Raw genomic sequence first — 12,354 nt, 5'->3', positions numbered from 1 at the left:
AGTGATACTTTATCTTCTCTTAAACTCATTTCCTATTTTTTACAAACCTTGTTATTTTCAAAATTTTATTTTTATTTATTTATTTATTTATTTATTTTGAGAGAGACAAAGGGTTCAAGTGAGGGACGGGCAGAGAGAATCCCAGAAGGGGCAGTTGGGGGTGGGGGGAGAGACAGAGAGAAAGAGAGAGAGAATTGGGGCTCACATAAGCAAGGCTCATGTTTACCTGAACTGGGGCCCCTGCTCAACCCAAGTAGGGCTGGAGCTGACCCAAGGCAGAGTTCAAGCTCACTCCATGTGGGACTCGAACTGACTAACCATGAGATCATGACCTGAACTACAGTCAGATGCTTAACGACTAAGCCACCCAGGCACCTCATTTTCAAAAATTCAAAATTACACTTCTCAACGAACACCCTTCCCTTTTCTCTCCTCCATGGGCTCCTATTTCTCCACTATCCCTAAAATGTGTCTCATCACTAGCTTCTTTGTTTTTAAATTCATTTATTGCGAGAGAGAGAGAGCAAGAAGGCCCAAGGGTGGGGGAGGGGCAGAGAGTGAGGGAAAGAGAGGCCAGCGCAGAGCCTGATGTGGGGTTCGATCCCATGAACTGTGAGATCATGACCTGAGCCAAATTAAGAGTCACACCCTTAACTGACTGAGCCACCCAGGCCCACCTCATCACTAGCTTCTGTCAGTCCTCTTTCCTTCACTTTTCCTTCAAACTTTATCTGTCCCTCCTCCTGATTCCCACATACTGCCTTATTTTAGGCCTCCATCTTTATTACTGATTATTTACTACAGTGGTTGCCTAACCTACCTCCCTATCTTCAGTTTCCTTTCCAATCCATCTTACCCACTCTCAAGGCAAAGGCATTTCTCCTCTTTGTAGTTGACCCTTCCCTTGGTTTTCAAAGCATTGTTTGCCCTAGTTTTACTCCCAGATACCCTCTTGGAAGCCGCTCTTATTTAGGTAAGGTATCTCTCTGTGTGTCCCTACAGTACCCCGAAACCTAGCAAAGCTCTCAAAATTGTCCCATCAATGATCTCCCCTTGTAGACTATGGGCTCCAGGAGGGTTCACAGGACTTAGCCTAGACCTTCTATTATTCTCCTCCCATCACATATATAGAGGAGCTCAAAAATTTCTTATGAAATTAAGAAAAGTGCCTTGAGGTACCTGGGTGGCTCACTTGGTTAAGCATTGGGCTTTGGCTCAGGTCATGATCTCACAGTTTGTGGGTTTGAGCCCCATATTGGGCTCTGTGTTGACAGCTTAGAGCCTGGATCCTGCTTTGGATTCTGGGTCTCCCTCTGTCTCTGTCCCTCCCCTGTTCATGCTGTCTCTCTTTCTCAAGAATAAATAAACATTAAAAAAAAATAATAAAAAAGAGAAAAGTGACTTATAGAAGGAAAGCCAAAAAACCCCCACAATTTTTAAAATGAAAAACAAACTGAGATAACTGTAAACTCTACCACTCACTCTCTGCCTCTTTGGATAGTAAATACATGAGAATGTTTTACACAATGACATAAAACAGTAAAGGACATGGTAGAAAGAAAAAGATGATCAATCATGTCTTCCATTTTGATGTGGCCAAAAAAAATTCCCTGAATCCCCTACCAGCATATGACTGCCCTACTACATCCATCTTATTCATTAACCTTTTTATTCATTCAACACAAAATTTTAAGTGGCTACCACATGTCAGTATACAAGGCATTGAGAATTCAGTAGTAAACATATATTCACAGTTCCATTTTCATGGAACCATAAGTGTAATGAGAGAAGTAGACAATAAATAAATCCATGCTTCCAAGCTGTGCTAAGTGCATAAAGGAAAACTTTACTGAAGGATCAACTTGACAAAGGACAAATGCACATTCTATATCTAGGAGGTCTCTGAGTCCCTGGAGAATTGAATTGGCCCTTGTGTGAGTCTTAGAGATTTCTTTTGTCCTCTTAACTGAAGACTTAAACTAGAAGTAACCTAACAAGGTTACCTTTTCTCTTCCCTCCAAACACTGGTCTTGACCCTCCAGAGAGAATACCTTTATGGCATAAGAAATGCCTTTCCCCTAAAGTCTGGAGTGAGCCTATCCTTCTTCAAGGCTATATTTCCTTTGCCTGAATCCAACATGGACTTCCACAATCAAGCCTGGTCACTGACAACATGGTGGGAGAATAAAAGAAGAGTCCTTTTAGAGACATTTCCATGGCCCAATTTTATTTCTATTCTCTTTACTTATCACTCTGAAAATGTTATCACCAACTCAGGCCAATTAGCCTCATTGGTTTAGCCTGGTTTTCTTGAGAGCCACAGCTCCTTCTCTTTGAGGTTGGCATGGCAGCAGGGGAGAAAGATTTGTGCTCCCCCAAGACAAATAGTCAAGGAAACTGTGATAGTGTTTTTGCTTTTCTCTTCCTCCTTCCTTTCATGCATCTGGCTTCTATCCCACCCTCCTGGAGTTAGCATATATGATATCAAGGAAAGGAGAGAAAGGGAGAAAGGAGCAGAAAGAACAAAAAAGTAGAGGAAGAACAATTCAAATAGCAGAATTGTCAGTAGAAATCCTAATTTTTCATTTGTCTTCTTATAAAAAAGATGAAATTGAAACATTGACTCTCAGATGGAAGGTATCACCAGCCCCCCCCTTTTCCCCCCACTATCACTCAATTGAGTAAATGTTTGTTGAGCACCTGCTATGTACCAGGCATTATGCACAATTCTGATATTGCACAAAGAAATTTTTCATTGTTAAACACATTGAGACTGGGAAGGTGTTATTGGCAAATATGTCCCATATTTTCCATCAGTGGTCAAGCCAGTGATTCTCAGCATATTCAAGTCATCAGGAGAGATGGGGGGGGGGGGGGAAAAGCAATGGCTGGGCCCCACCCTCAGAGATGAGATTCTAATTTATTGAGTTTGGGTGACCTCAAGGCATCAGTAATTTTTTAAAAGAGTAATTTTAATGTGCAGTCAGGACTGAGACCCATTGGCCTAGGCAGTAGGACAGACCATTCTGAAAGGTAACCAGTCTAGATCTTCCAAAGTCCTAGGAAGAAAGTCCTTTCCTATACTCAGTCCACATTATGGACAACACTTTGTTATGCTTTGGAATAATTCCTGTATCTCCCAGCTACTTTCCTCAAGCACAAATCTTGACTCCCAGCATCTCCATAGGTCAAAGCCCTCCTGAGGATACAAGACATGGACAGTATTCTGTTTAATAATGGAGTTCTCTACTGGTTGCATTCCCAATCAATATCTCTGCCCCTTCTTTTCCAAGCCCTTCCCTTCACAAGTAATGTCTATCTAGGACAGGTTGAAATCTCAGTTTCTGTTGGTAATCTATATAATTATATTACTCAGCTACCAAACCTACTGCTGTAAAAAAGACTTAAGAGATATTTTTTTCTGAGCCAGAAAGGAGGAGACCATGACACTCCCTCACAGTTATAGCCTGGTTCTGGAAGGAGCATTTATTTGAATGACAATGCCTTTGAAAATAATATTCCCATTTCCTTGCTGGGCCTTCCTTCTTGGCTGAGCAGGTGTTCATCAGGAAACAAAATCTCATCCTCGCTGATGGAACAGGCAGTGCCTTCTAAGTAGGCCAAAGAATTTGGAGCTTGTCTAACCAGAAATTCTTACCCACTCCCAAAAAATGCATATCCTGTTCGTCCAAAGGATGATAATTAGCACCTGCTTCCACCACTGAACTCCTGTGGGATCTCGCATGTTGCTCTTATAGTTCCTCTGGGTCGTCTTGCAACTTTTCCCTAATGAACCACGTCAGTCACATGACATGCCACCTAATCTACCAGACAGGGTGTTGCAGGACTCCTTGGACTTAGGTGTGACCGCCCCAACAAAACCATTAGAGAGAGCTAAGAAAGGATGTAGCTGGAACTTGTCCAGAGACTTAATCCAATTAACTTGACAGCCATAGATTCCTTTCCAGAAAAATTATAGCTTCATAGAATATTGAATCTAGAGGGACCTTAGAAATTACCTCATACAGATATGGATTACATTTTGGGACTTATTGCCCCTACTAAAATCAGTGAAAACAATGGACCTCCTTTCCAGAAAAAGGCATGTATATAGATTTTCACAAAACTTTAGGAGGTTGGATCACAAACTCCATGGACTGGGATAAAGACTAACTGCTCCCCCACCACACACACTTTTTATAGGTGAGGACACTGCAGTCCAGAGAAGTGTGTGCAAATCTCTAAAGAAGTCACAATTTAGTGGCAGAGACACAGCTTCAAATCCCTGATTCTTGTACCACAGGGCTTATCCAGGACCACTATCCTAACACCTCCTTAGAAAATAGTTGGGGAATGACCTTTTTCAAAAACCATTGTCTTTCATCTGATGATTCCTGTTTGTGGACTTTCCCCTATCTACAGCTGTGTCCTATTGGCAAGGTGGGCAACCATATCCTTTTGACTGAGCCTCTTAGGGGCAACCACTTACCCGACTCAAAATACTTTAAAGAATAAGCACTGAGGTTGGAGAGCTTTAGGGCCACTTCTTCACTAGAGCACCACCTGGTGGAGCACCACAATAAGTCCTACCTAAATAAGGGGAAGATACCTAGGATGTTGATGGTAGCATTGACCATTTCTTTCATATTTGATGCCAGAACAGCACTTTTATCCAATTTTTTTTGCATAAGTATTCTTTTCAACCAAATAACCAATTAAAATAAGGTTCAAAAATTAAGTCATTGCCTCCAAAAATCAAGTTTTTACTTCCTAGCTTTTTATGAGGAGATACTCTTTCCCTTTTAACAGATAAATCCAAAAACAAGGGTAAAAATTTTTATGTTGGAGTAATAATTGCCAACTTCATGTGGCAAATAGAAATTATCTCAGGTTATTTGGTTTTTCTTAGTTATCTAGAGGCAATGAGATTCTGCTTCTATCTCTGACATCTAAAGGCAGCAGCATCTTGGGTAAATCATTTAATTGCTCTCCTCTGTGACACAGGGATAATCTGAGGCAATGACCATGGCATGCATTAGCTGTATGACTTTGACAAATCACCACTTAAACTTCCTGTGCCTCAGTTTCCTCTTCTCCAAAATAAGGAAGACAATAATATCACTCATCTCTTAAGAGGATTTAATTATATACTTTTTTCAGTTTTATGACATTTTATATCCAATGGCATGATATGGGCTTCACTGTACCTGAGACATTTGAAGTGATCAATACATTTTCCCCAAGACATGAATTGTTGGGGAATCATACATGTCAAGCATTTGGTGTAGTGCCCCAGGTTCATAGCACATACTTCATAGCTTTTATTTATTAATATTTGGTGGACATAACCTAGTGGTTAGAACATAACCTCACAGATTGCAATAGCACATAAGAAAGTGGCATAACACTAAGACCCAGAATAATTAAATGTGAGTAAGGTAAAGGAACCAAGTTCACCCACTTTCTTAATAGATGATGAAACTGAGGCTCAGAAGTATGAAAGGTACATGGCTATCACAGGCAGTTCAGAACTAAAATCTAGAATCTAAGCTTTTATTTCTGTCTCCTTGCAGGACAATCAAATTAGAAAAAAAGGAAAATGCTTGAGGAGTTAAATGCACAGCACAAAGCTTCTTATCAGTCCGTTTACCTGGGCCTTTCAGCTTCAAACATGGAAGGACCAAACTCCCAAAGCCCCAACTTCACACGTCCCTTACCTGGAAAACCCAGGACAATGCCCATCTCTGTGTGTGGTCAGACCTATCTGTCCTAGAGTATCCAGGCTCCAGACACATGGTACCATCCTCTCAGAGGGTCTGGACTTCCTTGGAGACCAGGAGATTCACATGCCGGGGTTGGAAGAACAGCTGACAAGGCACAAAGCCTGGAGCTGACAGCAAGAAGAGAGGAAGATTTGCCAGGAGGTTGAAATGTCAGGGCCTTCTCTCCCACAGTCCCCTCCAAGCTCTGGGACAGACCTCAAAAATGATTCATATTGTCTTTTGATTTTGCAAGCTTTTCCAAAGAAAGATATAGTAATCATATTAAATAAAGACTGATATCTGTTTTCCACTCTGACTTCTGCTCCATTACATTTCCCTTTGTGTTAGGGAATGGGGGGATTTTGAGAGTGTACATAAGGGAAACGTGAATAGGGATGTATCCCATTTTCATTTAGTGGTAAATAGTCACTTATAGTACAAAATGTGATTATTTTCTTCCCCAGCATAGGAATGGACCCCTGAAATCCTCTCACTGCCCACTATGTAATCTTGTTCAGTATCATGATGATAAGGTACAGGATCCAAGTCATGTCATAGCATCCTATGGTCCTATGGTGTATGGCACCTGATGCTGGAGCTATGGAGGTAGAGGAGAAACAAGGAAGGCTTGAGTGTAGGGAGCCAGAAGAGACACTGTGGATTTGTGACGTTGTAAGTGGAGAATTCCATTCTCATTGAAAACCTGTCAAAAATGCAAGAATGCAAGTTTTATCAGAATATACTCTGTTTCTCAGCATGTACAATGATAAATGCACCTATATATTCTTTTCTTCTTTCTTGATGGTAAACAACTGAAAGAGAATTTATCAGAATTCCTGTGTGTGTACAGCACAAACTTGTCACAGTAGTAAAAAAAATGCGCTTATGCATGAGGTGGCACATTCTATGCATTTCATCAATAATAAAAAATAAATTTTGATCAACTATGAGAAGATAAAGACTAAATTATCCTTTTGTTCTTTAAGAAAAATATTACCAAATCCATTGCTACATGAAGAGGCTGTAAGTGGAATGCACCCAAATGTGTAGGAAAATATATAACGCAGCTAATTTGACAAACATTGTGTTACTTTTTTGTGACTGTATGATATTGGAGGCATTTTCAGCTTTTCATAACTTGTAACTTCAGGTAATCTAGTTTTTAATTATAAACAAATATTTATTTCACATTTGTTTTTGTCATCATTTCTCTTTCTACTCTAGTACCTGAAGAAAATATTATATAAACTTAAGCCCTACAAAACCTGTATCTGTACCTTAGGTTGGGAAAAAGAGAGAGAAGTTAGGAGGGAAATGGATGGACAAAGAAAGACAGAAACAGAAGGAAAGAAGAAAGGCCCAACAAGGACAAGAGTCAGTCTTGATGGGATCAACCAGTTTGAATATGTCTTCACCTTTGAGTAGGTCTCTTATTCCCCAGCAGACAAATGGCTGTTTACTTTTTTCTTTTTGTCTTTACTTTGTATCTGATTTTCCTTACTTTAAAAAAGAAGAAAAAAAAAGGCAGGGAATTCTGACTGTGAATTCATTTTGCCAGTTTGTGCCTAGATAGTAGAAGACATCAAATGCCATCCATTTTGTTTGGTCCATGGGCTGGAGAGTCCAGTAGTTACTCTAATACAGAATTTTTTTTTAACTTTCTCAGGATGAATACCCTCAAATGCTACATTATCTTAGTTAGAAAATGTCCCCATTTCCTGGTAAGTCTCAATAGAATTACAAAGCATCCCATGAGCAGAGCTGCAATAGGACCAAGGAGATTAAGCTGACTAACAAGCAGGCCTTCAAAACTAAGTTTCTATAGAATATTAAGACAAATGGGTGGTGTCATTATTTTGTCTCAGTTTCTACTAGCTTTGGAAATGCCAACCCATCTCTCAGGTATATTGTCAAGAATAATTTGTTTAGTGTCATTTTTTAAGTGTTTATGTATTTGAGAGAGAGGAAGAGCATAAGTGAAGGAGGGGCAGAAAGAGAGAATCCCAAACAGGCTCCATGTCATCAGCACACAGAGCCCAATATGGGGCTCAGTCTTAGAAATCATGAGATCATGACTTGAGCTGAAATCAAGAGTCTGATGCTTAAGTGACTAAGCCACCCAGATACCCTTAGTGCCATTTTTTTTTATTATGAAATGTTTAGGAAATAGAATTTCCTAACTTCCTGAACTTCTTGAGGCCTTTAAGATGTTATTACCTTGGGGGAAATAGAATATATTACATAATAGAAGTATGTAATAGAAGTATGTATCATCCACACTGTGCTATTTTACCAAGAAGAATTGTAAATCTGAAAACACATGCATAATGAGAGTAATCGTAGTGGCTTCACCTGGTCCTTTATCTCAACTCAGATTTCTCAACTAATTATGAAAAAAAGAGAAAAGACATTTTGATTCTACAAAGTGGCCACAATCCTGGAAACACTGGTAAAGACTCAGTGAATGGCTTTTGATGATACATGAAAATATACATTGTCCTTCTCCCAACTTTATGGCTCTAGTACTTTAGAGTACTGCAGGAAAATGGCAATTTTGAAGCTCAACACTGCAGGATGCAAAGCATTAATATTACATAGCATTTAGCTGATGGAAGATTGCAGTGAAAGATTTTCAGATATGAGCAACCATATGGTAAAGAAATAAGAAAGAAGAAATGTCATCTTTTGGCCTGGTGCCAGAACCTGAGACAGTTGCCATATGGAGCTCTATCTACTTAGCAAAACTTACTGTTGCTCTAAAGTTCACTGGATATGAAAGGAGTGTCCCAGCTTGATGAGGGAAAGAGAGGGAAGGCCTCCTCAGGGACTTCTTATTCTATGCCTGTGATTTCTCTAGGAAGGACAGTTTCATGGTGCATTGTCTTCCTTAGTCATGGCTTGCTCAACTGCATGAAAAAGAAATCCATTCAAAAAATTCAAAATATTCATAATATTCAGCAAAGAGAATGAATAAACTATTAGTGTATGCAACTACATGGTAAATTCCATAAGCATAATGTTAAGAAAAGATTCCAGAGACAAACTGTTCATGCTTTAGGATTCCATTTATATAACAATGTAAAACTATTCTACAGTGTGATAACTAAGTGATTTTACCACTAAGTATGATAACTGAGAGGAAGCCATTGCAAGTGGCTTGGACAGAGTGGGAACAACAGGCATGGAAGCAAGTTGATGGTTGTGGCAGGTCTCAAAAATGAAGTTGTGGGCCTGGAAGGCAATGTAACAGCTGTTCCCTGCACCTTTAGGTTTTCTTCCTAAGAAAAAGTAGGAAGTGCGGGTGGTGTCAAGTAGTACCTGCTGGCTTAGGATGGAAAGCCTTTCATCATCACTAACTTCTGTCCCTCCCACCTCTCTCCTCTCATTTATCAACCAAGTCAGGAGCCCTGAGAGCTCTTTTGTCTTATAGCCCACCAAACACAGTGTTCAGTACCAGAGGAGTAGGGACCCTCAGAGACACAATCCAGTTAGAGGAATACTAAAAAGATCACAAATAGAAGTAAAAGGAGCATAGTTTAATAACCCTCTTGAGTAATAAAGACTCAATCTTGGAAAGTTATACTATTTGAAGGAAGCTAAGGATACACACACACACACACACACACACAGCTAGAGAGAGATACAAATTAGTATGGATCAAGATTATAGCAAGAATGTTAATTCATAAATATTTAATAAGCTTTCATAATAAATATAAATCACTTCCATAGTCATATCTGCTCATCACAAATGGTTAGAATCAGTAAGGAAACAAAAATGACTCCATGAAGTGAACACCAGAATAGATAAAGGGATCATGGAGGAGGCAGGAGGGAGGCAAGAGAGGTCTACAAGCTATAGAAGTACTTCAGCAGATCAGTCAGTGACTATAAGTGAAAGGTATATCAATAATTTGTATAACTTTTGCTAACAATCATATGCACGCTCTGTTAACCATCAACATTTACACCAATGTGCCTTCCCACATATTATGGTCATTAATACATAGCAATATTTGGGTGGGGAGTAGCAGGTCAGACATAAGGGCCGGAGGGTAGAGTTCACAACAGATTGTTAAATTGTGAATTAACATATCAGATGAGAAACTAAATAGTGCTCTAGACCCAGTCTTGTGACATTCTGTATCTTCATGCCTTTTAAACCACTAGCAGAAAGAGGCTGGGGTATTAAGAATGGACTCTTCAGGAACAATAAAGGTTTTGGGGGAATAGCAGAAACCTCAGAGTTATCAGAAAGTGTAAAACTTAAGAATGAATATTACAACCAGTATGCTTGGTCATTTGTTTGTTTGCTCTTAAATCTTTTCCCTGTCCTTCCTCTGCAAACTTCATTTCCTAGACTCTCTTGCCAACTGGCCTGTGGCTTGTTTTAGTCAAATAAAAGAAACCAGGAAGACTAGAAAGCCAGATGAAGGGGAATCAGGGTGTTTCTCCCCTTTTCTCTCAACTTCAGCCAGGGTCTCTGGCAGTGGCTATACATCCTCCCTGGTTCCTGCTCTTATCATTGAAGCCTCTGCTATCAATTAGCTCCAGTGGGTGACTGATTCTTAGGCTCTAATAACTCCCAATTCTTCTCTTTATCCTTCTGGCCCTGCACCTTTAAGCCATTGTCTTTTCAGTTCTTACAACACCATTGTAACTAGTTTTGCGTATTAAATCCCTTCTACTGGAGTGCCTTGCATGGCCTCTGCTCATGACTGAGCCATGACTGATACAACCAGAAAGTCCTTCTTCTGCAATAGTATATGTGGTTATCAGGATAGTCTCCCAGAAAAATTTCCATCCGGAGTAATTGGAGGAAGGGGGTCCATGGAGGGTGGTTTAGAATTCTACAGTCATTGTCTTCATATTTTTAAAGGAACTTAGTACTGGGAAAGGCATCAGAGATAGCTGGGAAAAATGACAGAAGAGCTGATGAGAGGTACAAGGGATTCTGGATTCTGCTTTCTTCACCAAGAAGAAGGATTGACATCATATAACAAGCAACCTGTGGAGTCACTATTAGCTACCAAAAGCGTATGGTTTTGTATGATGTGTAACAGGGGAGTAATAAAAATGAACTGTGACTTGGAGCACAGTAGGCAAATGCTGTGAGAGTAGACTGTCTCACCTGGGGTGTCATAAGAACATTAAGAGTGCACAGCGGGCCTTTTCCTTGAAGTGGCCCAAAGGGAAAGGCTGAGGATTTGAAGGCTCTTTTGTGAAGCTCTCCCAAACTATATAGATCCCTCTCATGGCTGCCACCATAGCTGTTGCAGATGACAGAGGACTTCCCAACTTGATTATAAATCCTCCATTTTCTGGACGGAAAACCTCAAAATCAGTGGTGCCCTTTATTTGTGGGCAGTGTCAGGCTGACCAGGCTGGCCAAGGGCGTGCTTCCCACAGAGCCATTCTTTGTGCTTTCTCTTGGGAGGAGGGAGTTGATCCTGTCTTGCTACATTTTCTAGTATCCCACATTGGCCGGCTTTTGGATGACTATGGCCAATGACAGCCATTACTGGGAGATTAGAGGGAGAAACGAAGAGAAAGATCAGGGTATTTCTCCTTTTTCTCTGCCTTGGACAGCATCCGTCCGAGGAAGAAGGGCTGCATCTTCCTGATGGACTCACACTCTTTCTTTGTGGCCTGCTGTGGTTCCATGCTCTGCCACATGATTCCAGTCCTTGGCTGCCAATAAAACCACCTCTTCCCTCAGTCCTTCCAGCATAGGGGTGTTAGGTGATTCCAACTATTGCTCATTTCTGGGTTGCCTCACTGTACCTTGTTTGGCTCTTCTAGTTTCTATCACTTGTATCACTGATTTCTTGCACTATATTCCTTCTGTTTTAAATAATTTAAATCAAGTGGTGTCTAATCCCTTAGACTCTGATTAACACACTAACCTAATTCAAATGCAACACAGGTCAGAGAGAATTAGTACAAGCAAAGGGGTACCAGGTGACTACAGCTCTTGATCCCAAATCCAAAAAGCAATGTTCATACACCTTTCCTGAGATCAACTCCATGGCTAATTCTCTTCCTTCAGTCTTTTAAAACAGAAAACATCAAAACAAGTTGTCAAAAACTTCACCTTTTAGTGCTTTTTATTCCTATATCTGAGAATCCCAAATACTTGCCTTAAAACATGTACTTTTTCATTATGTCTCCTACTGTGTTTTATAAGTAAGGGCATGGTGGAATTTCAAGGCTCAGAACACTTAGGCAGCTATAGGTCTGAACTGCTCAAAAGATCAGACTTTAATATTATTAAGCACTGACTTTTAATTTTAATTAATTTAAACTTTTAACTTATAATTATATTTAATACATTAATATGTGATAAAATTGACTTCTTTTTCCCTTTTGGTGTACAGTTCTGAGAGTTGCAACACATATATAGATTAATGGAACCATCACCACAACCAGCATTCAGAGATACCCCATCATCTCAAAAAACCATCATGCTACTCCTTTGTGGTTATACTTTCCTCCCATCCCTAATTTCTTCTGGCAGCTGCTCATCTGTTCTTCTATCTCCATAGTTTTCTCTTTTTGGTAATTTCATATAAATCAAATCATCTAATATGTGA

The sequence above is a fragment of the Crocuta crocuta genome, unplaced genomic scaffold (genome assembly GCF_008692635.1).
Source record: "Crocuta crocuta isolate KB4526 unplaced genomic scaffold, BGI_CrCroc_1.0 scaffold407, whole genome shotgun sequence".
Lineage (NCBI taxonomy): Eukaryota > Metazoa > Chordata > Mammalia > Carnivora > Hyaenidae > Crocuta > Crocuta crocuta.
Note: the sequence above shows the minus strand (reverse complement) of the source record.